The 23,995-nt window shown below is 40.0% G+C and overlaps 1 pseudogene; it reads left to right on the plus strand.

Moving 5' to 3' along the window:
• The first annotated feature begins 8,503 nt into the window (after positions 1-8,503).
• The window catches only part of LOC149258362 (peroxisomal membrane protein 13-like), an 89,077-nt pseudogene continuing 73,585 nt past the window's right edge, over positions 8,504-23,995 (plus strand).

Below are 23,995 nucleotides of genomic sequence, written 5' to 3' on the forward strand. Positions count from 1 at the left end.
GAGGATTTGAAGTCATGAGTTGCAGATGAAGCCTTGAGCGATAAGGAGAAAAGTCTATGTTTCGGGTCATAGTGTAGGTAGAGGCTTTGCAGGTGAGTGCGCAGGCCCCTGCAGCTGTGTGTGCAGGGCGAAGAGAGTCTGTAATCATCTGAAGGTATCAATAAAGAGAAGCATTCTAGAAATTTTATGTCTTTGTTTCTTGTTAATGCGTCTTGTCATATTATGTATGAATTTCATTTATAATTCTTATGTGATGTGTGAATGTATGTAATTACGTTGGATAATTGAACGCAAGTAAGGATATCTATTTACACGGTGCTAACTATGATTGTTTAATAAGAAAAGTAAGACACTTAAGTTAGTTGGGAATCTACATGATACACTACCCTAGGAGAGTGAAGTACCTAAAACATAGGTTAGGGCTACGTAAAGGTTAATTGTACCACTTTGCAAAGGTACCGAAAGGCTGAATAAAGGGCTAGAGAAACATAGCCCTAGAACTTAACAATATGTGAGAAAGCAGGAATAGAAGGAGTAAACCAACATCACGACCATCCCATGGTTCAGAAACTTGGTTCCAACATCCCTCCATACTGCTTCGAGTGAGACTACAGTCTGCACTATGCGGGCTGATGCCGAAAGGGTCAGTGGCGTAGCGATTTGTTTAGCTAACTAACACTGAACCTGGGTCAGGCCCCACACAGCCAACAAATGGTTTTGTTGCCGGGATCGAAATCTCGATAAGAGATGCGTGATGTCGTATCACTAGAATCCAACTAAGAAAGAGATCAAAGACTGGTTGGATAGGAAGATCCATGAATTCGTGGTGTAGGAAAATAGAAACCCGCGACTAGCAAAGGAATAGTTGTTGGATAAGTACCTATATATAGAAATCCATGAGATCTTTTTCTGTTCCGTTCCATTTGAGCTATACGAGTGCATCGCGAAGCTAGCGGATAGCCAAGAAAGGTGGAGACTTGATGGTCCTATTGTCTAGACCCTAGAGCTAGTACAAAGACTGGAAGCCTCTAAGAATAAGATCACATGCGTTGTTGATCATTGCCTCGATCACATCATAGGAGGATTTGTGACTATATTCGCAGTTGATACCTAAGTCTGGTACAGCGAGGCAGAGAAACACTTTTTCAAAGGTCTGCGAGGTAAGTACTTGAAGTCATTGAATACCTAGATTAAGATGTTATTGTGTGAAAAAAGGGTTATGCAGTGACCTTGATGTTCGGAGCTACGCAAAGTGGAAAGACTTACCAGAATGAAGGGAGAAAGGGTCTCAAATATAGTCCATTGCTTTCACCTCCATTGGGTGATGAAGGGGGAGTAACACAAGCTTATTCATGAAGTTCTATTTAGTTAATAACACAAGGATTCCTGTGACTACCACCTCCATCCACACCACCTCCAACTTCACCACCATCACCTGCAACTTCACCCATACCACCACCACCTCCACCGCAGTTTAGCATGGAAAATTTAGTGAAGCTGCCTTTGTTTAAAGGCTTGGGAAATGAGGACCCGAACCAATTTTGGTTCATCGTAAAAGCTGTATTGGAAGCTCAGGGCATTAGAGATGATCACACGAAGAAGGAAACACTGGTTAGTGTGTTGCAGGATCTCGCGCTAACTTGGTACATTAAATACTCTAATGATAAACCAAATGCTAGAGTACTAGACATCCAAACTATGCTGAATAAAGAATTCAGTAGGCCTTAATTTGAGGCACAGTCGATTGTGGGGTTCAAGGAAATCACGATGAAAATAGGTGAGACACCTTGGGAATTAGATCAGAGATTGAAGTGCAAAATCCATGAAGCTAATATGAACTTAACAGATGGAAAACACCGCGAATGGTTCATGGCTTCGCTCCTGCCACACTAGAAGATAACTACTTAGGCAGAGGCCTTGGAGATTTCAATGAGACTACATGAAACACCAATGCAAGATTGGAATCTGGGGGACCAGTAGATCCATGCACAGTTGCAAAACCTTTGCCTTGAAAGGCAAAGTGTAAAGTAGGACAGAACAGTTCGACACGGAGGTGTGCGAAGAGATATGATGCCTGAAATGCAAGGGTTAGGGGCATGCCAAAGACCATTGCTCGGTCTTTGCAAACTACATTGCAAGAGGGGGACCAATGCCCTTGAGGCCAGAAGCTCAAGCAGGACCAAATGCGGGGCCTACGTTGTGGTGTGCTATATGTCAGGTAGTAGGAAAACATATGATGGATAGCTGTGATTTGCTAGAGAAGTTTGTACAAACACCACAACAACTATTCTGAAAATTTTGTAGGTCGGTAGGGCATGATGAGAGAAACTGCAGAAGTTATGAATTGATGATGGATAAAACACCCACCTATAGGGTTCAAGTACAAATGCATCCCCATGACTAAAGCGCATGGATGGTGTGAATAGGTTTTTAGGGGTGCAGACGAGGCCGAGGCAGAGGAGGACCTGGCAGAGGTCGGCGACAACTAATCTACTACAATTGTGGAGCACCAGGACACTAAGCCCATGATTTCACTAATGCAACACATCCGTTGTGCAAATATTGCACTCTGTTTGATCATGAAACAGAGGGCTATCCTACGATTATAGCGACGATATGTGACAAAGGGGTGCTACCACCTCAATTGACTCAGAACTTGCAAATGATGAGGTTTGAGCCTCGTGAAGAGGATCTGAATGTGAATATAGTGCTCCAAAGTGGAATTACAATAGGGGATCATAAAGGGGAAACAACTTGAAGACAACGCATGAGTTCACAAAGCTCCGGTGAAGGAGGTTGAATTTGATTTGGAGTGCGCAAGCGAAACATTCATGGAAGCAAAGAAGAGCTTTACTGAGGCCTCCACCTCAGGGAGCGAGGATAATCCTGATCCAGAAATGGACCCTTCTATGCTTAAGGCCTTTCTAGAAACTTGCATGAAGTTTCTGCACAATAGCAAGGCTGTGAAGGGATTACTAGAACTTATAAATAGATGTGCCGAAAACACTCCAGGTGAACTCCGTGTAGTACGAGATATTGGTAAGCAAAGAATAAGGACAGAATGAGAAATGAGGCTGACCATGTAGATAGGAGAATACGAAATGGATTAGGTTATCTTGGATCTGGGGTCAGACGCGAACGTCCTACTAAAGCAGACATGGGAATGGATGGGAAGACTCATGTTGCAGTGGTCTCTGATTCAATTAAGGATGGAAAATCAGTAGAAGATCATCCCATGGGGTGGTTGCAAGGGGTAATTGTAGATAATGAAGGCAAGAGCCTGCTGGATGACAACAACCCCTACCTTGCGCTCCTTGGCATTGATTTGGCTATTGATATGAACGGGTAATCAACCTAAAGAAGCAAAAAATGATATTTGAGAAGAAATCACTTAGTGTAATAGTGCCCCTAGATCCTGCCGAAGGATCGTGATATACTGAGCTAGTCTGCAATTATGAGAGTGATGATGATTTGGACAATATCTATAAGATAATAACGTGAGACCAAGATTGGGTGAATACAATAGTGGATGGACAAATTACATGGGATTGGGAGAGTTCCTACACCTCAGAATCTCATGAAGAATTAGAGCACCGATAGAATCTATTACATGAAGTAACCACACTGAGCTGTAACATGATGACCCGGTCGCTACACTATGTGTTGTCAGAGATAAGAAATATTCCCACTTATGATGGCCTAAATGATGTCAATATTTTTTGGATGCATTTGAGAGGGAGGTACCAGAAAAATAGCGCTTCCAGGCTTTGGATTGGGCACTGCACGCTACGCCCACATGATGGTGGGGTACACACAAGGGTAGCCTTGATGATTGGTGCGAATGTAGAAGGATGATGAGAACACACTTTGGGAAGCCGAAGGTACTAATGAAAAACAAATATGATGGGAAGGATGATCTATGAGCACACTTGGCCAAATGGGCTTAGGCTTATCGAGGGAAGCCCCAGCCTGAATAGGTGCACTTGTTTTTTCACACCTTGGATGTCATCCCGATGAACTAGTACTTAGAAATGGAGCTCCGCCATGGTACAGGTGAATGTGGTATTCTGGGCAAAGGATTCATAATGACGTTCAATTTTGAAGATGGGTTTGACTATATTGACGAAGAGCTACAAGAAGTGAAAGCAGCAATATTTAGGATACCACAGGATCCTTTGGACTTGATTCAACCTGATTGGACTACTTAGCTGAGTCGCATGCTAGAATGCTATAACGTAACCACTGAAGAAGAAGATGAGGATCCATGAGAGATTAACATCCATGAAACAGAAGGTTACCGCGAGGTTGAAGAACTGCAGATTGAGAATCCTGATATAACCACGCCATTGAAAACGAAATAGGTAAACATTGGTATGGAGGCAGAGCCAAAATTCACAAAGATTGGAGATTACTAGGATGATGCGATGATGGATAAGGTCACTGAATTGCTTCACGACTAATAGGATTTATTCCTTACCAAGTTTACGGATCTAAAAGGGATAATCGGGGACCTAGGTGTTATGAAGATCACATTGAAGCCCGACGTGAAGATGGTTAATCAAAGAACTTACCATCTTAATCCGAAGTATAAGGAGAAGGTCTGCTTGGATCTAGACAAGATGCTCATGGTAGGCATCATTGAGCCCTGTGAAAGAATATGGTTGGGTAATCCCAATGGTTGTACAGGAAAGGAAGAAGAAGCATGAAATAAGGATATGCGTAGATCTCAGGAAGTTGTATGATGTTTGTGTACATGATCCTTTCCCGACTACATTCACTAAAGAAGTATTGGACAATGTAGGTGGCCAGGAAGCATATTCCTTCACTGATGTGTTCTCTAGCTACCATCAGATCAAAATCGCACCGGAGGATAGGAGCAAGACAACCTTCACAACTGAGTGGAGGTGTTTTCAATACACTGTAATGTCTTTCAGATTGAAGAATGCACCTGCGAATTTCTCGCACGTAGTCATTGCAGCGTTCGAGGAATTTATTCATAAATTCCTAGAAGTGTACTTTGATGACTGGACTGTGTTTGGGTTGGTGAAATTCCATGTGGCAAGTTTGTGCGTGATGCTAGATACCTGTCGAATATACCAGATCACGCTCAATCTAAAGAAATTCCAAGTTTTGTGTTCCTTTTGGGACCCTGCTGGGTCATGTAGTTTGTAGATAGGGAATGATGGTAGATCCCGCGAAGATCGCGATGATACTTAATTTAGAAGGATTGAGGAGTGTAAAATAGTTGTGCGCTACCCTAGGACATACAATATATTATAGAAATTTTATCAAAGGTTATGCCTAGATCACCACGCATATGAAGAATTTGTTGAAAAAGGATGTCACATTCTGTTGGAACGAGGACTGTAAGAAAATATTGGATGTATTGAAAGAAAATATGGTCACCGCACCGATTTTAGTCTTCCTGAATTGGAAGGAGTTTCATGTACATGTCGACGCATCATGTATAGCCCTAGGAGAAGTACTGACATAGATTAATGGAGGAGACTTGGACCATCCGATAACATTTGCAAGCAGAACATTATCCAAGGCAGAGAATAACTATTCCACCACCGAGCGCGAAGGGTTAGCCATGGTATACACACCCTAGAAGCTTAGACACTATTTACTAGGTGGCCATTTGAAGATGTATACAGATCATTCCGCGTTGAAATACCTGGTCAATAAGCCTTTGTTGGGGAGGAGAATCTATAGGTGGTTGTTATTGTTCAAGAGAATGATTTTGAAGTTATTGTGAAACCCGAATGACTGAACGCCGGACCAGACCATCTATTGCACATCAAAATAGAGGAAGAGCCCACTAATTTGGATGAGGGATTGCCTGACGTGCAGTTATTTGCAATGCGTGTCACAAACGGTCATTTTGAAGATATCTTACACTTCCTAATGATAGGAACTACCCCGAAAGGTTACACCATCCAGCAGAAGAAGGACTTAGTGGTGCACATGATAGAATTTTTTGTCATTGCCAGGCATCTGTAAAAAATGGGGTTCGATGAGATATTGCGATGATATGTACCAAAGTTTGAAAGGAGAAGTATCCTCATGGATGCTCATGGGGGCACCACAGGAGGGCATTATGCAGGAAGAGAAACCGCGCAGAAGATTCTACACGCACGGTTATGGTGGCCAACCCTCCATTAGGATTCAAAAGCTTACTGCAAAGTGTGTGATGTGCGTCAAAGAACTGGCAGGCCATTGTAGAGGGATGAGCTACCTCTGAATCCGCAGATGACGTTAGAACCCTTTGAAAAATGGGTGATAGATTTTGTAGGACCCATTCATCCCCAAGGAAAGAAGACAAGAGCAAGGTACATTATCACCGCAACGGAGTATTTGACTTGATGGGTGAAGGCACACTCTGTAAAGGATTGTATAGGCACGACTATTGCAAATTTCCTCTTTGAGTATGTACTAACACGACTTGGGTGTCCACATATTTTGATGAGTGATCGCGGTACACACTTTCTGAATGAAACGATCAATGAACTAATGGAGGAATTTCAGGTATATCACTAGAAGAGGATGCCTTATCACCCGCAGGTTAATGAGACGGTGGAAGCATTCAATAAAGTACTGGAGAACACACTAACGAAGGTTTTCAATGCTCATTGAAGTGATTGGGACCTCCGCATACACGCAGTACTATGGGCCTATCGGACGATATGCAAGAAGTTGACTAGACAAACACCCTTTAGGCTTGTCTATGGTGTTGAAGCAGTGGTGCCCATGGAATACATTGTGCCTAGTCTAGGCATAGCACCACTCATGGGTATGATAGATTGCGGAGACATGGAAAGGAGGCTCACACAGCTGGCTAATCTTAAGGAAGAGAGATTTCTAGCTGGATTTCACCAACAAGTCCAAAAGCAATAAGAAAAAGCATGGCATGATCGGCAAATTAAGCTACGCACCTTTAAGGTAAATGACCTGGTCTTGTTATATGATAGAAAGTTTGATAAATTTCCAAGGAAATTCAGAATTCACTGGTTAGGGCCTTATGTCATTAAGGTGATCACTGACGGAGGAGTGGTTTAGTTGGTCAAATTGAATGGAGATCCCTTCCCAGTAAAGGTGAATGGTAGTCGCTTGAAGCCATACATCGGTGGTCTAACCATGTGACTATATGAAGGTAGCATAGTATTAGTTCTCCAAGCAACTAAAAGGAGGTGCGAGACTATAAACTACATTGCCCGGGTTGTGGAGTTGCGCGATTGGAGGATTTTGCAAAGCAAGGAAGTGTCACAGGGTTCACGACAACATGGAGGGAGCTGCACTACATAGGGAGAAATTGGGTAGGTCAGCTGGAAAGTGACCGTTAATGTCACTGTTCATGATTTGACAATAGAAATGCGACCAAATGGAGTGCGCGGCCGACATTTAAGACAAAATTTATGGGTCATATCCTTGAAAATATGCCACCAATCCAACATTAATGAATTGAATTTGGGGGGAATGGTCGAATTTGAATTCAAAATGCCCTATAAATTACAAGTGGCTTCCGAGCAAAAAAAAAACTTCCCATTTTGAGAATTGAGTTGTTGAGCTCTCAAGTGCACATGAACCGAGACTTCTTTGAGGCTCTGATAGTGAGTTCAGCATTTGAGAACATACCAGAGACATCATGAGAATTGTTGATTAGCGTTATGTCAACAACTGCCATAGCTATAAATACCAAAGCAGAGGTGTCGATGCCAAAAATTGTTATGGAGGCTGAAGAAGCTGCTCCAGAGGTCGCTGAAGTATTAGCAGAAGTCCCAAAATCACCAAGGACACCGAGACCAAAGCCCACCCCAACAAAAGAGAGTGCAAAGGATAATAATGGAAAGCAGCCTGCAATACTGGTGCATGCATCGCCGAGAAGAAACCCACCAAAGGACAAGCCCACCACATAGGAAAAGGGCAAAGCCATCAATTTGGAGCTGAAGGAGGAAGAAATCGAAGACATCCTAATGGATGAGGAGGACGTGGGCATAGACATCGAGGAATTCGAAGCCTAGGGTGCTGACCCTATCACTCGGTTACCTGAGTACGTCCCTCCATGCAAAGGCAAGACCAAGGTTCCAAAAGATATCGATGAGAGCAAGGTCCCCTTGCAAACCCCTCTAATGCTAGATGAAATTGTTTTTAAGGACCGCACTTAGGGCGGGTTCCTCTATTAAAACTCGAAGACTGGGACTTGGCTGACCATGAAAAGTTCCCACACTCTGTGACCGAGGAACTAATGCATCGCATTATCGATAAAACCATCGGAATGACTGTATTGGAGCTGTGGAGGTGGCTTAGAGGAGTAGACAAGGCAGGTCTGCTGAACCTACTATGGGTGTTGCACTACAACTGCACCTCGATTATAGTCCTGGTCATCAAGAAGCTGCTATGCTTGGTGCATGATGGGTGTCTATGGCTGGAGGAGCCAATACCCATCATTGACAGATTGATCCACAGGATCACGTGATTACCCTACACAAGAGAAAATCTAGCCATGATGTGCGGCAGAAAAGGTGGTGAGAAGGCCCTCACAGAGGCCATGAAAGAGATGTTTAAGGTAGTAAAGAAACCGCATGGATATGCCATATCTAGAATCTGTGACCCTGCTGTAAAGGTGGCTATGCAAATTTTAGCAGGGACGGTGATGAGGAAGTGTCATGTCGATGAGGTGCCAGTGCCTGTCGTCGCTCGAGTAGCCCAGTGCGCCGAAGGAGTTCAGTTCAATTGGGCAGGCTATCTCCATGGTGAGTCCCTTTCGAATTGCAGTGAATCATAGGAGCTCAGCAAGACGTTCCACTACGCATGGCTTTTGTTGTCTATTGTGCTAATAGCATGGGAGCTACCAGAGGACAGTGAATTCCCTTCAGTCACGCTAGATCTACTAGAAGGAGAAAAGTACGATTTGCTATGGGTGACCAAGTATGTGCAGCGCATCAAGGACAACAAGACATTATGGATCTTGGTGGAGATGAACATCCACATGGCCATCAATCGCAAACCGAAGTTGTCGCCTATGGTGTTTTCCAACCTAGAGGGCTACGTAGAGTTTAAAGCAGATTTTCACCATGTGTCCATCAAGGTGTGGAAGGACCCTGCACATAAATGGTATGACTTGCCTTACTTGGCAATGGATGACACCATTGATGCAGTACTTAATTGATGGCCAGCAGAATGGTGCACCACAAAAAACTTGGCGGTGGGAGGGAGAACGTCTGCCACGCAGAGAAATAAGGAGGAGGCCAAGCGCAAGATGACATAGCTGGTTGAAAAGAGAAAGAAGGAGGCCATTGAAAAGGCCAAGGTGGAGCGTGATGTCACTCAATAGACAAATAAGCAAATAAGTGGAACAGAGTGGGGCTCTGACAAAGGCACGAGGTTGCCTTCACCTGAGACAGAGGAAGAGATGGACGAGAAGACAGAGCAGCATGATGAAAACCCATAGGAAATGTTCGCCTGCATCAAGCACTCAACGGAGCAAGAGAAAGGAGGGTCCAAGAAGAAATCCAAGACTACTAAGACATCACTGGACCCAATCACCCTCACAGAGGGCAATTTGCGTAACATCAGTGACATCGTGCGGGGTGTCACCATAGAGGCCCTACAACAGTTTGAGAAACAACAACAACTAATCTTGGTGGCTATCCAGACATGTCTGTAGGAACTATAGACCTACGCGTCAAATTCTGGCATGGTGTCCACCAACCTTGCTATCGGCACTTCAGAGGCTGCTGAGATGCTACGCGCAAAGGCCTCGAGCATGATAATGCTACCTGATGGAGTACTGAGCATGAAGAATGAAGCTAACAGGCCCACTGTCAGCACCCGCAAGGGAGTAGGGTTGAATCTGGTAGTGCTCCCTAGCCAGGTGGCCCACCTATTGCAGGATGGAGTGATCAGTGAGCAGTGGATTAACAATGAGCAGATGGCACTACAGTAAAACTCTGCCATTGTCGTCGTGACCGAGGTGACCAACCAAAAGAAGCATATAATGCAGGTCATCAAGGAGGCATACCGAATGGTCCTAGAGTTGGCCATTCCTAAGGAAGAACTATTCGAGGTGCTCATCCACAAGCTGGCCATAGGGGTGCGTGATGCTCGTACAGAAATGGTGAGGGTTTAGTTGGAGTTAAACCTACAAATAACTGAGTTACAGTTAAAGGACCAACCTTCAACACTGCTAGAAGTAAAGGAGTAGTGCGCAACCACTGTCACATAATCAATAACAGTGGTTGAGAGTGTAGTAGTAGATTGCATGCAACTTTTTGCACAATCATTTGAGGTCCTAACGAGCTTGCAAGAGGACCCTAATGTACAATGACTGGAGACAAAAGCACGCGAGCTATAGTAGTGCTATGATGAAGTCAAAGTCACAATATGAATCGCTGTGCTCACACAAAGACTAGCAAAGCTGCAGGAGGCCAAGCAGTTGAATGAATAGGTGGATGCAGCATTACACAAGGAAGCAGTGCTAATGGTGTGACTAAAGCCCTGGTTAGATGAGGCTTACATGATCACAGCCTCTATTGAAGGAGATCTTGCAACTTTGCAAGCAACTCAGCAAAAGCTTCAGGTCGACAGTTTAGGAGTAGTGACCAAGTAAACGGTTGAAGACGCGAAGCATGTGGTCGTATAATGCACTAATGAGGTTGTGGTCATACAAGTCAAGCTGGGAGGTCTTCGCGCTAAGATCTCTACACCTGCAGAGTGACTCGAGGGCGAGTCATGATGTTTGTGTTGGGGTCCTGTTGGGAATGGGATCCCACAAGGAAATTTTTGGGGCTAAAATCCCATGTTTTGGGCCAACTTTTGTAATAAAGTGTAAAGTCTCTGCATTTTGTGGTCACAGAACGTGAAGGTGTCATGAGTCATAAAGGGTAGTCCGCCCTTATTTTGTAAATAAAAGTTAGCTATAGAGATCTACCCATGGTTTGTGGACCATGGAATTGTATAAAAAGAGCAAAGTAAGTAAGCTCTAAGGAGCTTTTGAAGTCATGAGTTGTAGATGAAGTCTTGAGCGATAAGGAGAAAAATATAAGTTTCTGGTCGTAGTGTAGGTAGAGGCTTTGCAACTGAGTGCACAGAAGCCTAGTGTATAAGTCCGCAGCTGAGTAAATGCACCCCTGTAGCTGAGAGTGTAGATGTCTAGGGTAGAAGTTTGCAACTGAGTATGCAGACCCCTGCAGCTGTGTGCGTAGGTTGGAGAGAGTCTGTAACCATCTGAAGATATCAATAAAGAGAAGCATTCTACAAATTTTGTGTCTTTGTTTCCTGTTAATGCATCTTGTCATATTATGTATGAATTTCATTTGTAATGCTTATGTGATGCACGAATGTATGTAATTACGTTGGATAATTGAACACAAGTAAGGATATCGATTTACGCGGTGCTAATTTTGATCGTTTAATAAAATAAGTAAGACACTTAATCTAGTTGGGAATCTTCACGATACGCTGCCCTAACAATGAGAAAGTACCTGAACCGTAGGTTAGCGCTACACGAAGGTCAATTGTACCCCTTCATGGAGGTACCAAAGGGTGGAATAAAGGGCTAGACAGACATAGCCCTAGAACTTAACAACCTGCATGAGAGCAGGAACAGAAGGAATAAACCAATATCACAACCATCTCAGGGTGCAGAAACTTGGTTCCATCACCCCCCCATATTGCTTCAAGTGAGACTTAGTTCCATGCTACGCGGGATGATGTAAAAAGGGCCAGTGGTGTAGGGATTTGTTTGGCTAACTAACATTGAACCTGTGTCAGGCCCCATGTAGCCAACAGATCATAATCTTCAACATCACTAGGCATTGGTGGAGCTGTTGAATGAGAGGAAGACAGACAGTCAGTTGAGACAGTGAGCAGATTCACATGAGATTGAGCAACTCCATCAACGAAGAATATTGAGTGAGGCTTGATCTCAAGCTTCTTCTTGGGATGGGCAGATTTCTTAAGGAAATACTTGAACCAATCCTAAAGATAGGAAAATTTCATTTGGGTCCTCGAAACTTGAAATTGCAAGTCATAGAAGCACTGCCAAAAATCAATAACTGATTCATGCAGAGCCTTCCATTTCTGTAACAGTTTCTGGTCATGATGTTCTGGATCAAAATGATAGAAAGTGTCTTCAATAAGATCTTAAAGTGCTCAAGTGAGTGTACACTGTCACCTGGTAGGCTGAGTAGCCATCAACATGGAGATTTGTGAAGTGTGTGTGAAAGAAGCAAGTTGGCCTGTTCGTCAGAATGCCCATATTCCTCATGAAGCATGGAAAGAAAGGCATGTAAGTACTCATGCTAGGCCACTTCGCCTTCACCAACATACGTGAAAGTGGAAAAGAGATCGAAAAATTCCTCCATGATGGAGACATCTTCATGATTTGAAAAAAATCGCGGGGGAAGAAGAGTGCAAGAATCAATGAAAGGTATGAAAAGGTTCAAAACTGGATGAGATGACACAACTTGTCATCTGGCCCTCCTTCTAGCATTAGAAATGTTGACGTGCTAGACCCGCCAACATGTCAAGGGGATCACCACGGTAAGAAGTCCCAATTAGACCTCAAATTTCTTGGTGTAGGAGTCCCAGTAGTGGGTCATAAGGTAATGCCTTGACTGCGATGTCGCACAGAGGCAAGTAAGATAACTCTATTAGTAGCAAGGGTGTGACTACTACAGTTAGTCAAGGAAGGTGAATGAGAGGTTCTAAAACATGCGGGGTGAGATGAGTGCGCCCCTTGGCAACCTGTAGCAATACTCAGCTGAGAAGGAAACACACGAGCAAAGATGCATCACAATCTGGAAGGCAGATCAGTTGGCATTCCAAAGTGATGGTTAAAATAACAACACATCTGCAACAAGATTCATATAATTGCATACGAAGCAGTTCATACACAACTACGTAAGTTGAACAACATGCATTAATAAGAAACTGGAACAATCTAACAACAATAACAACATATGCATGAAAATATGTTGGCTCTTATTATATAAATAAGTGTATGTCTCAATCATAAAATACATCCATGTAAACCTGCTAGCCCCAACAGTGGAACGTTACAGCCACATCTTCCTGCTCCTCCAAAGAGATGAACTAAATCTATGCAGTGGAGAAGCCAAGGCACATTACAATACTATCCAAGCTTTCTCCAAGATAGTCTTATCAGAAACTTGGCTGACCAAAATCCTAGACAATGATTTATGAGGCACTATTTATAGCAAAGGATGGGGTGACTCTTGACATTCCCCTTTGTGACAGTTCAACTACCCTCATGACTCTTCACCTATTCTATCATTGTTACATCTAGCCATTGACACTTGACTTACACTTGACATGACTCAACATTAAAATTCACATGTACTCATATGAGACAACATGGCTTGAGCAACTGATGCAAGACATCGCTGACACTTGGTCCACTGTGATGAGACTAACTCTTTGAAATGCATTTGATGGTGAAGGTGGTGAGCTGATTCCAAGCTTTGTCATCTGTGATGGTGTGCATGCACCTCATGGTGACATCTTGCTGAAGTGAACTCTTGCCTCTGTTGCAACTGGTGCATAAGTTTAGCTCCTTCATCCAACTTGTCTGCTAGCATGTTCATGGTCTTCTTGGGTGCGTTGAACTGGAAGCACACTAATGCATAGTGTTCGCATTGATCTTCCAGTGTGTGTTGGTGGTCACACACATCAACTTGCCAAAGTACATGTTTAGCTCCAGTGGAACTTGCCTCTTGTCTTCGCCTTGGTGAGTGTGTTGAATCAGTTGGATTGCATGCATGCACACAATGACATGCATGTTGGTGAATCTATTGCATGCGATCAACAACACTACTCACCATGTCTGCTTCGTGTTAGCTACTAGGATGGATCTTTAACTTGTATGGGTGCAGTTTCATCCGTGAGTGCATGTTGTGCCCACTGCTGTTCTTGTTCCTGCTGCAACTCATTCATCTGTTTGTGCAGCTTCATGTTCTTCTCTAGTTGTTGCTTCAACACATGCAACTCCTTCCTTGTTCCATTCTCTGACTTCACCTAATCTTCATGTCGCGTTGTCACCACATAGCCTCTATCTGCAAGGTTGCTTTCATTATCAGTGAATTTTCTTGATCTTGCAACTTTGTTCCGCCTCTGTGTTATCGACAATGTTCCTCTTGCATTGATTGCATTCCCTACATTCACTGCGTTCGTTATATTCATTGCATTTGCTGCATTCGTTATATTCGTTGCATTCACTGCGTTTGATATGCTGCCTTCAGCTGTTGTTCATGATGCTACTTCCTGTAATATCTTGATGTTATTGTCTACAAACAACTTGATATCTTTGTGAGTAGGCAAGCTCATAGAAATTTGATCGACTGAATCTCTAGGTGTGCTCTAAACAATTTCTTCGACTCTTCCCTCTTCGAAACTATTGTACCTACACTTCTTAGAGGTAGATGAACACCTGCAATACCTAGAGACATGGCAACCAATTTGTCATTTGAAAACCAAACTAAACTTGAGAAATGACTTGCAACATACCTGTGTGACTGATCATGAAGGTTGCGCAATTTCGGCTGGGAGGTCAGGAGATTGACTTCCAAGAATACATGAGACACAGTCTGGGCTACTAGGAGACTGACTGACTGATGGAACTACACAATGCACATTCCAGTCTGGCTGTTGATTGCTAGAATTGCACAATGCTTATATGGCAATGGCTGCAGGCTCAGTGACTACATTACGCAATTTTCTTCGCTAGCAGTCACTATCCCTCAGGATTTCACAAAGTAGGCCTGGGGAACAACTTCTGGGAAGAAATGTGGATTTTTGGAGGGGAAGCTAGAGCTTTCCCTCTCAGGATTGTGCAATGATATCTTGGTGAGGCTCTTGGTGAGGCAGAGTCCAGGCCAATGCTGCCTAGACTCACTGAGGGGAAACTGAAAGGAAATGTGAGTGTGAATGCATGGTGATATTGAGTGTAAGCATAACTGAATGATCATGCATGCAAGCAGTGAATGATATATTTAGAAAATGGAACACATGCATAAGGGTGAGGCGAGTCGATGAATCAGTAACCATTCATGAAAAATAGTTTCATGCATGCGATAGCAGTGAGATAGCAACGAAAACTGAAACAGTGCTAGGAAAAGCTAGTATACATGCAAATCCAAGCGTTCAAATAATCAATAAAAAAGTACTCACACAAGAAAAAACACAAAAAGCGATAGAAATGCAACACAAGGCATGGAAATCGGGCTTATCCCAAAACAGCTGAGCTGATTGTGCCGACTACTCCTAGATGTGATGTGGGATGTTAGAGATACAAGGATGATGTGAGGAATGAGCTCTGCAAGATATGGTTAATGAGTTTTAATAACATCGAGGTTATGATGCACATGCCACAAATCTAGGGAAAGCAACACTTGGTGGGAGGTTTCTTAAATGATCCTTGGATGTAACCTCCAATTGCTAACCATATGTCCCTTAAACAAGGGATTCCTTTGCATGTTTCCTTGGGAGAAGTAGCCCATGCATACAAGTCTGTTTTGCTCGATCCTGAAGGGAACCGGTCAACTTAGCTACACATGCAAGAGGTTGTTCAACTGCTTGAAGGAAATGCACATTTTTGGCTGGGAACTGGACTGACTACCCAAGAGATTTGCGCAATTTCTCGGCAAAGCAGCTGACTATTGCCTAGATTTGTGTAATTTCTCGGTAGAGCAGCCCCACTAGGGAAATTTACGCAATTCCTACTAGGAGTGTTGACTAGAAGAATTATGCAATTTTGGAGCCCAACAAGCTACCAGTCAAGATTGCACAATTTCTGGAGAGAAGGCTGGTTTCAATCGATAATTATGCAATTTCTTGTGGGAGCTTCTCAGCTTGCAGCTGGACCAAGTCCAGGTGATCAGCCTATGAGGAGAATGCATCGAGCTATGATCGTCAGGTTGCCTTTGTGCAAGAAAAACACTAAAGCTTGTGTACTTGACGAAGCAAGACAAGATTTTGTACAAGGTTGGTGGGGAGGCTCCAAAATAGGCTAAGGCAAAATTTTGGAGGGTGGTTGTAGCCGCTATAATAGATCCATGAAATTAACGACTTGGTTAGTAGTAAATATAGGTTTAATTACTTCTTCCTCTAAATCTATTTCTTCGAGCCATGATAATTGTTTTAATTCATTAAATTATTTAGCAAGGGATATAATGCAATTTGTTTACCTTTTTTTTTCTATATAATACTACCTAAGCACCTAGGGGGATTTGAACCAATGACCTATTGCAAGGAGTGACTTAACAGTACACCCATTCACCATCAATCCAAAGCCCCATGGGCGCAATTTGTTTACTTTGAATTCCCTTTGAAATTTCAATTTTCCTGATCTATGACTATTAAATGCATCAGTTGTATCTAGCCACGATCTTTCGAGGATAAGGGGATGTCCACATAAATTAGTTTTAGGATGTAAAACTAAATATTCTAGTAGATATTCCAAGGAACCTAAGTAGACTATTACATCTTCAATTAAACCTTTTTGTTCTATGCATAATCTATTAGCTAATTCAATAATTGTAGGTGTTGGTTGAATATTTTGTAAATTTAAACATTACATTGTATCCCTTGTTATCACATTAATCATTGCACCTAATTCAATTAGTATATTAAAATTTGAAATATTTTTTAGAATAATTGTAACCATCAGTATTCTAGGATCAACATATTTTTTAGTTTCCATTGATTTGAACATATAGATAACTAAGTTTCGAATAACATGAATTGTAGTTGGATCCTTCTTTCTTATTTTATATTTCTTAAAATACAATTCCTTAATTTTTGTGATTAAATTTGAATTTCTTTAATAGTTTGCAATAAAGAAATTTTAATGAACAAATTATTTTATTGTTTTAAGAAATCATGATGAAGAGAGATCACTACCTTTATCAAAATAAATCACTTTGAGAAAAGGAATTAGTTTAGTTTCTAGTGATTGATCCTATTCAATTTTTGTGTTTTTGTGTGATTCATTTATACCAATTCTGTTATGAATTCCCTCCGTGACTTCTTCTTGTTCTTCTATGATTATAGAAAATTCCTTTTGTAAAATAGTACTTTCTCTTAAGTAGATATTTTAAATAAAGGCACTTGCATAAGTGGGGTCTCTTCCTTCCTCAGTTATGCATACAAGTTTTTCCACTTTGCTATTAGGATTTTCCATGAGGTGGGATGGTAGTTTTGTAGGTTTTGGTTGAGATTGATTAGATGTAATTTGAAGCTACCGAGTTTGAGTTATTTATGGTACATGAAATGGTTGCTAGGCCTAATTATTATATGGCTATTGGAATTGTTAAAAAGGAGGAGGTTGTTGAGGGTATGATGGTTGAAGAGGCTATTGAGTAGAAACGTTTGTTTCCATAGCCTTGTCCTCACCAACATTTTTGATAAGGTTGGTTTGGAAATTTCTAAGGAATCCAAGCCTACGATGGCATAGGAGTATTTCTTGTATACTACACATGATATTGAGGATATTGAATAAATTGTCGAGAGAACTATTGGGGGTCCTAAGACATACCTGTAGTTTGAGGCTTCCAAGGCTTTCTTATTTGTGCATCATAGTAAAGTAACTTTGTTGCTTCACTTCTATATTATAGGTTTTATTTTATTCCAATATTGTTGAAAATTATTTTTAGAATTTTTCTCCACAAAAATTCCACAAATTTCAATATTATCTAAAGAAAATTCATATAAATGGTGTTTCTGCCTATATTTAGGGGAAAATGTTGATACTAATTCATTGTGTTCTTCTTGCCTCTTTCTAGATTTTACTGCATCAATTTGGGATCCAAGAGTATTTAAGAGGCCAGTTTTGAAATTTTATAAAATATTTCCAAATTCCTCCCTTATAACTCCTCCTAAGGCTAATTCAGGTACCTTTCAAAGAGCATGTCATTGTCCCTTACTAAATTGAGCTCTTCCTCTGAAGTATTTCCTGCACAAATTAATAATTTGATCATAAGGTAGTCAATAAATATCACCTAACCCCATAATATTAAGGATGTCTACATAATCATCCATCAATCATTTTAAGAAAATTGTTTAGGAAAACTAAAGACTTAGAATACTTTTTTATTTATTTTTGTAGATTGCATGTGAATCTCTCTAATTAATCTTCTAAACTTCCATACTCTTATTGAATCATCCTAAAAAATTATTATTTATAACTTTGTATCTACAATAAGGTTTATATTTGCTCAAAATTTTCTTTCGCATATCATCCCAATTTAGTATAGTGGATTCTCATTAACCCATAAACTATTTTAATGTAAAAGATTTCAAAGTAGAAAGGAATAAATGAAATTTTTAGGATAACTTGTGAATCCATATGTATCACATAAAATATCAAATTCAAACAAGAAAGTATTAAGGTCTTATTTAGGAATATTGTAGGAGATCAGAAGAACCAAAGGAGGAATCTTCTTTGTTTTTACCTCAATTCCAAAGATTGCAAGTAGATCTAAAATGGACAATCCAAAAGAAGTATCACGAGCTTTCTCTTCTTATTCTTCATATCTAGCACTTCTTCATCCTACATTTGGTCCTATTTCACCATCGTATATCTTGGGTATTATTTCCCTCTTCCATCATTTTTTTCGAATTCTTCTTGTCCTTCTCCTTCTCTTTCAAGATTTCTCATTATCTTTCTCTTTCATGTCTTTTTTTACCTTCTCTTTCTCCACGTTAGTTTTATTTGTCTGTATCTTCCATTTCTCCTTCAAACAAATGTAAATCAATCCAATAAAAAACACCTTCTAATGTATTATCAAGCAAGTTAGGTTGTTTTCTCTTACATGTTTCTAATTCTTTAGGGACTAGTTGAGGAATTGATTTTCTTGTATTTTCTAATAAGGAGGTTTCTAGTTTCAGTTATTTCCTCTTTCCTTGTTAAGCCAATAATTTTTGTCTTTATACTAGTTTCATCATCTTCCTTGTATATTTTTTTGGTTCCAAACGTTCAATAGTTTTTATTCTAACAATGGGTGTATTTTTTCTTCTAATTATTGTTCAGTTTTTTATGTTCCTACTAATTGTGAAGGTTCATTACTAGTGGGGTGGTTTTTGTTTTATGTACCTTCATTTTTTTTTATCTCTAGGTATAGTGTAATAATGCATAAATAAATATAATTAAAAACTAAGGTCTAATTCAATATTACATAGATAAAAATGAATAGGACTTGTGAAAAATAAACTAAAGTGAATGTGTAGGTTATTACCTGATGCAGGGAAAACTACCTAAAGGTAGTTTAGCTTCCTCTTTATAAAATTAATACATGGACCTAGTTATGGCCCACGTTTACATCGGAAGCTCTATAATAGGCAGACTTCCCTTAAAAACCTTCCAATGAATGTCGGTCCCACTCTGAATGCTTTAGATCTAATCTCAAATAAAATTTCCAGTGTTGATAAACCCATCGGGTCCAAAAATGCCATTAACCTCTGCACATGTTCACGCACGATTACCGTCCAATCAGTCCCACAATGAACAGTCTAGATCACCAGATCTCAATGAGGGTTTAAGCCTGTTGAATAAATTCTCATCGTGTCTAATTTCCAAGTTATCGCTCGTGCATGTTTCGACACGATATCCATCCACTGATAAGTTCAACGGACAACTCGAACACCTCTAGACTTCAACTGAATTAAGGTATGGTTCATAACTTCATCGGGTCTATTTTTCAAATCCCGCTTATGGTTTTGAGGCCGCATGAGAATCCGCTTCCGCCTACAAAAACCACTCTTCTGCTGATTAACGCCCATGTTTCTGTGCCATGCGATGACCGCATATCTTTGCCCATCAGACAGCTGTGACGGCTCCTAAACGATACAACGGTTCTCATTCTTTTCTACCTATGTTGTTGATCTACTACATATTTGTGGAATTTTCTTTAAAACACAGTCTATCTCTACCATACTCATTAAAGCACTCACATACTCCATACAACACTCAATATATGATACCATATAAACATTGGATTGCCATCGATCCTTATAGTGATCAATGGTCGATCAAGAAACTCATAACACAGAATTTAACTCACAATAAAGGATATATCTGTAAACATAGACACACAAAATTCACACAATATATCCATTATATATATACATAACTAGATTACAATCTAATGAATTTCATCCTTAGTTACAAGTTCTCCTTTGACTACATTGTATCCAATCTCTCTTTTCTCACAACACAGACTCTTTTTATATAAGAAATTAGAAAAGTCGTGGATCATCTAAGATCCATGATTTCCTCCCACAATCGTTCAATCAAATCCCTAAACCTCTCTATACGCTTACATGGCAGGTAATTAAATTAAGATAATTCTTCTAGAGACTTATCAATTCCATCAAATTAGCTCTGTTTTAACAGAATTTTCCCTATTTTACAATGATGGTCCACATTTCCTCTTTCATAACTCAAAATTTGAATTTTGGTTAAAGGTCATAAGATGCTCCTGCATCAGACTCCTGAGGTACAAAACTTTATGACCTCTTGGTCATATGCTTCTCCTTCATCCCTTACCAATCCTACGCACCTTCTTAGTGTAACTGCCTTCATGATCTTTCTGTGAGCTGCAACAAAACCTTTGCAGTAACAATCTTCTCTTCTACATGATACCTCACCAAGCTTGTCACCTAGCTTAGTCTTTCGGCATCTCTTGTTTCTCTATTCTATGAACCATTAGAGCACTCCATGCTCTAGGTTTCTGCAACTTTCTCACCTTCTTCTAAAGACCACAAACTCACCAACATTCAACATAATTGTACCTCCTTCTTTCGCACACAAAATTGTCTTTCTTCTCATAGGAAACCTTTCCCTACTTTGATACCACTATGATGCGGGGAAAACTACGTAAAGGTAGTTTAGCTTCATCCTTATAAAATTAATACGTGGACCTGTGGGTTATGGCCCATTTTTACATTGGAAGCTCTATAATAGGCGGAATTCTCATAAAAATTAGAAATAAACAAACATCGGAAATCCAAAGAAAATCTGCCAATGAACATCAGTCCCACTCTGAATGCTTTAGATCGGATCTCAAATAAAATTAACCAGTGTTGATAAACCCATTAGGTTCCAAAATTCCATTAACCTCTTCACATGTTTGTGCATGATTACCATCTGATTAGTCCTGCAACGAATGATTTAGATCGTCGGATCTCAACAATGGCTTAAACCCATTGAATAAACACTCATCGCGTTCAATTTCCAAGTTATTGCTTGTGCATGTTTCTATGAAATATCTGTCTGATCACAGGTTCAACGGATGGATTGATCACCTTTGGACTTCAACTGAATTAATTTATGGTTCATAACTTAATTGGGTCCGCTTTTCAAATCCCGCTTACAGTTTTTAGGCCACGCGAGAATTCGCTTCCACCTACGAAAACCACACTTTTGCTGATTAATGCCCATGTTTCTATGCCACACGATGACCGTAGATCTCCACCCATTGGAAGACTGTGACGGCTCCTATGGATTCATCTTCGCCATTAATATCGATCGATCTAAATGATCTGACGGTTCTCATTATTTTCTACCTACGCCGTTGATCTACTGTGTATTTATGGAATTTTATTTAAAACAAAGTTTGTCTCTACCATACTCATTAAAGCACTCACATACACCATACAACACTCAATCTATGATTCCATATAAACATTGGATCACCATCGATCCTTATAATGATCAATGGTCGATAAACAAACTCGTAACATGGTATGTAACTCATAGTAAAGGATATATCTTTAAACATAGACACATGAAATTCATACAATATTTCCATTATATATATACAGAACTAGATTACAGTCTAAGGCATTTCAGCCTTAGGCACAAGTTCTCCTTCGACTACATTGTATCCAATCACGCTTTTCTCACAACACAGACTCTCTTTATATAAGAAATTACAAAAGTCATGGATCATCTAAGATCCACGATTTCCTCCCACAATCGCTCAATCAAATCCCTAAACCTCTCTATATGCTTACATGGCAAATAATCACATTAAGATAAGTCTTCTAGAGACTTATCAATTCCATCAAATTAGCTCTGTTTTAACAGGATTTTCCCTGTTTTATAATGATGGTCCACGTTTACTCTTTCATAGCTCAAAATTTGAATTTCGGTTAAAGGCGGTAAGATGATCCTGCATCATTACCTATCATTTTACCACTTTAACTCCTTCAATTCCTAAATGTTTATATTTTAAAAAATTTAATGAAAATTTCCAAGGAAACTTGTAAGTGTAGTTCTAAATCCAAATGTGATTCCTTGACATCAGCTTTAAAAATGCCAAGGTAATATATGGGCATTAATTAGGACATAATATGAGATCAATCTAGATGTTTGTAAAACTAAAAGCACATTACAATATGTACAAAATTAGGATAGATATGTTATCACCTTAGAAAATAGAAATTAAATTAGGAGTATGTGCTAAATTTATTTATAAGAGAGATTAGCTATTTAGAGTCTAAAAATATAAGTTAAAAAAATCAAGAAAGCAAATTAATGAACCATAAAATGAAACATTGAAACAAAACTAATATAATGACGTTTATTGAAAATAAAACAAACACATACTTAAAATGTTTTGAATGTTGAGACATGCACTAGTGTTCCAGATGTTGTAACTCCCTTGGTTCCAAAGCTACAATGTTGACTCCTAGTCCTTTACACTATCACGTACAATTGATTTCATGTTTTCAAACTAAAATGAAATGCTTGGAAATGGAGATGAAATCAATTGAAAATAATGTGCAAGTAGGTCTAGTTTGATAAAGTTTGCATGTACTAGGGCCTTTTCCAAAATATATGAACAATGGATGGATATTCCTAGTCTTTTCGCCAACCCGAAAATAAGCTTGTTTCTCAAGTCATTGGCTAATATATTAAAACAAGAACTATTCCATTGATCTTAAAAATGATTGCCCTCTAGCACTATGCAATTTTTGATAAATTTGGGTCTTCAAACAGTCACTTAGATCGTAACTTATTCCAAATTGAATAGTTAAGTTTTAATTGAAATTAAAGATGAAACATAATCATATAAAACCCAACATGATGAAAATGAAGAAGAGAACAACCAAGTGCTAATGGATCTTTTGCAGTGTGGATTATGTCTCCAGGCCCTCATCCAATGTTTAGGTCACTTTATTGATCTTAGAAACAAAAGTAGTATATTACAAATATTTAACTCATAGAGTAAACCTCCTTCTAAAGTGACATTGTTTTTCCTTCAAAGAAAAATTCAACTTCAGAGAAATCTCACTCACAATTTGACTCGCTTTAGAAAGGAAATGATGGTGCCAAAAGAAAAGGACTCTCTCAGATCCTCATACTCATTCTGAGATCATGAAGCACAAATCCAACTACTTCATAATGAAGTGTCAAAACAGTATTTTCCCACAATCATATTTAGAATAAACTAAAATTGGCTACTCTAATGAAGAAAAAAATGTTGCAGATGCGTCCGAGAGGCTCAAAAACCGTAGCTAGGATCTTTTCGTGCTAATTTTTTTTTTTTTTTCCATATGGCCTCCAAAAAATCGAAAAACAATCTTTGTTTGCAAGACAAAAGGACTTGACTTTGCTAATTTTTTGGCATACAATGCTCAAATCACAAAAATAATGATGCCATGTCTAGAACACTCAAAAACGCCTGTGTAGGCTCTTCTTGGGCTCAAAAAGGTTGAAAAATGGCCAATATAGGCCTCCTTGAACCTTTCTCTGCTATTTGTCCTACAAATCGACCAATCTAACTAATGAGGAAATGAAACTCACCTTTGGCAGGTCCGTTAGGTGATAAATCCTCGTGAGATCAATGTTGATTTCATCGTAATAAGTGTAAATTATCAGACAATTATTTGTGTGGCGTGGCCCTGTTATCAGGAAATCTAGTGTCTATGCAGAGCTACTACTCCCACTAAGACTGGTAGCTATCTTGGAAAC

This window comes from Pinus tabuliformis, chromosome 6 (assembly GCF_031772625.1).
Source record: "Pinus tabuliformis cultivar Carrire ecotype Pingquan chromosome 6, CPIR1, whole genome shotgun sequence".
Lineage (NCBI taxonomy): Eukaryota > Viridiplantae > Streptophyta > Pinopsida > Pinales > Pinaceae > Pinus > Pinus tabuliformis.